A 2694-nucleotide genomic window follows, 5' to 3' on the forward strand; every position below is an offset into this window, starting at 1 on the left:
AAAACACAATCCAAGACGCCAGTGCAGTGCTGTCCTTTCAATGCTTTAGACTGGCCAGGGCTGTGTCCAGTGGCTATTTGAAGTAACCCGATGACGAGGAAATGAAAAATATATCAATAAATGTTATTTTCCAAATAAAAATTGAAATCGAGTCAAAATGTGTTTTTCCTTTGTCTTCTTTGGAGGGGGGTGGGGGGAGGCTGGTGTTGTGTGTTTGTGTGTGTGTGTGTGTGTGTGTGTGTGTGTGTGTGTGTGTGTGTGTGTGTGTGTGTGTGTGTGTGTGTGTGTGTGTGAGTGAGAGGAGAGAGAGAGAGAGAGAGAGAGAGAGAGAGAGAGAGAGAGAGAGAGAGAGAGAGAGAGAGAGAGAGAGACAGACAGACAGACAGACAGACAGACAGACAGAGAGGGGTGGAAATTAATCTGTGTGAAAAAATAAACTTCACACAGGGTAAATTAACAGAGACCCATAGCGATGAGAAAAATGTCATACCATGCATGGTATCTTGTCGTATCACTCCACAACGACAACAACGTATCTCTGCTTGTAGGACGGAACTAATGAAAAGACATAAATTAAGCGCGATGTCATCCTACTAGGCTACATGCAAATGTTTGAGCGCTCTGTAGGCAATAAATGTCACACTGGCCCTTTAAATGACCGAGGGGGCGGGGATCACAAAGGGAGCAAGAAAAAAAAGGAAAGCGAGTGAATCCACTCTACGCTCTTGCGCCATCGCATTGAGATTGAATACTCGCACAGGCTCTTAGGCTACACTGTAGCTTATGTGGAGAGCTCTCTCTGGGCTGGTGCAAAGAAAACATCGCGGAAAGAGCCAGGGTGCTTTTCCTTTCTCCCTTTACGAAGAAGACTCAAAACTTTCCAGTCACCAGCTGCTGGTGAAGCCTATATAGAGAGGACCTGGTGCTTCTAACAAAAGAGGAATTGCAGTGAACTTGGCAGTCAAGAGGATTCCCCATTCACTGGCTTGGGATTTTTTTTACTACCAACTACACTGCTACAGTAAGTGACAATTAATTGTCTTTATTGTATGTGAAGCGTAAACGAGTGTGTGTTTAAGTGGCTCCTTATAAAGAACACCGTGGGAGGCTATCGTATCGCCGACTTCAAACTTTTTATTGTGAAGTGAAATGGGCTTTCAACCCTATCCAACACAGCACAACAGGCTCACACACAGACAGTCCTGATTTGCTTGACCAGTTTTTGCTGAGGGAGGGAGAGAACGATGCAGGCGTTTGGGATAGCCCACCCCACCCCACTCACTTTACTTTCACAGCGGGATGGATATTGCGAATTCGAAAGGCACACTATCAACCTATAGACTACAGCTCAGCGGCCGTCAGCGCCAGCTAGTCTGCCGAGGATGGCGACTTCAGGCTCGGCCTCACCATCACTAGGCTACTACTACCACCACCACCACCATCACCATCACCATCACCAACAACCTCATCATTCCATATGGCAATGGCACACAGCTAGGCAGCTAGCGGTGCCTCAGCCTGAGCAAGTTCATTGTGCGCCCCCAGTTCATTGTGCGCCTATGCGGCCCAGTACAATTGTCACCAGTCAGCCAGAGCGCGGCTGTCTTCATTGTTTTCGGCCAGCTCATTCACAGTCCCCCACTCTGTTGTCTTGTGTTGTGCCCCCCTCCCATAGGCTGCTGCTGCTGCTGCTGCTTAGCCTGTCTACTGTTGAATCTGTCAGTGAGCCAGGGGAACAGCGCTGGGATGAAGTCATCCCTAGACGATATTTTTTTTCTTGTGTGTGTGGGCAGAAAACAAAACTAACTCGGACGCATTAATAACTGTGCAAACTCTGCGATCTTTTTCTAAGATTGTGGTTATACCCAGGCCTCTTATTTAACACCAACCAACCGGCCAAATGCCGGTGAAATTTCAGTGTGGCTGGTAGAAAAGACCAACTTACTTGCCACTTTGACCCATTAGTGAGTGAGTGTGTGTTTGGCTAGCAAGATGAACCAGATGAAAAAGTGAATTTAGAGCCCTGGTTATATAGCCTAAGTTACTTGTTCTCTTATCTGTATTTCCCCCATAGTCATTGCCATTTAGTTTAATTTGGCCTAGTCTTGCTATTGGGCCCAACGAGTGCAGCTGCTCACCAAATGCAAAATGAGTTAGCAAGCAGCATATCTTGTGACTCAGTGTAATGGACGGATGGGAGATTTTTTTCACAAAGTTGCCTTGACTAAGGTGTTCTGCCTTCTGCCTCCTCCTCCCCTCTGTTTTGGCCCATTCCATGCCACAACTGTTTAACCGCATGTTTGAGGTCTTGTGACACACACACACACACACACACACACACACACACACACACACACACACACACACACACACACACACACACACACACACACACACACACACACACACACACACACACACACACACACACACACACACACACAGCTGCCCCCCGATCAAATCAGATAATTCTGAGATCTCTTGCCTCTCCCAATCACACTGTCCTTTCATCACTGTGTGTGTGTAGGCCTACTGAATGTATGCGCAAGTATGCTGTGCTATGCCACCCACACATTTTATGTCCACATGCGCTGACTGATTAGTTCGAAGGGCAAGGTGTGTGTGTGTGTGTGTGTGTGTGTGTGTGTGTGTGTGTGTGTGTGTGTGTGTGTGTGTGTGTGTGTGTGTGTGTGT

At 47.2% G+C, this 2694-nt stretch overlaps 1 protein-coding gene across 1 annotated transcript in view; it reads left to right on the forward strand.

Annotated features, from left to right (window-relative positions):
- Positions 1-733: 733 nt before the first annotated feature.
- LOC134466885 (cdc42 effector protein 4-like) overlaps positions 734-2694 on the forward strand; it is a 60195-nt gene continuing 58234 nt past the window's right edge. The window contains exon 1 of the mRNA XM_063220786.1: positions 734-1021. The gene's annotated coding sequence lies outside the window, so the exon portion shown is untranslated. The remainder of the gene's footprint in view (positions 1022-2694) is intronic.

Source organism: Engraulis encrasicolus, chromosome 17 (genome assembly GCF_034702125.1).
Source record: "Engraulis encrasicolus isolate BLACKSEA-1 chromosome 17, IST_EnEncr_1.0, whole genome shotgun sequence".
Lineage (NCBI taxonomy): Eukaryota > Metazoa > Chordata > Actinopteri > Clupeiformes > Engraulidae > Engraulis > Engraulis encrasicolus.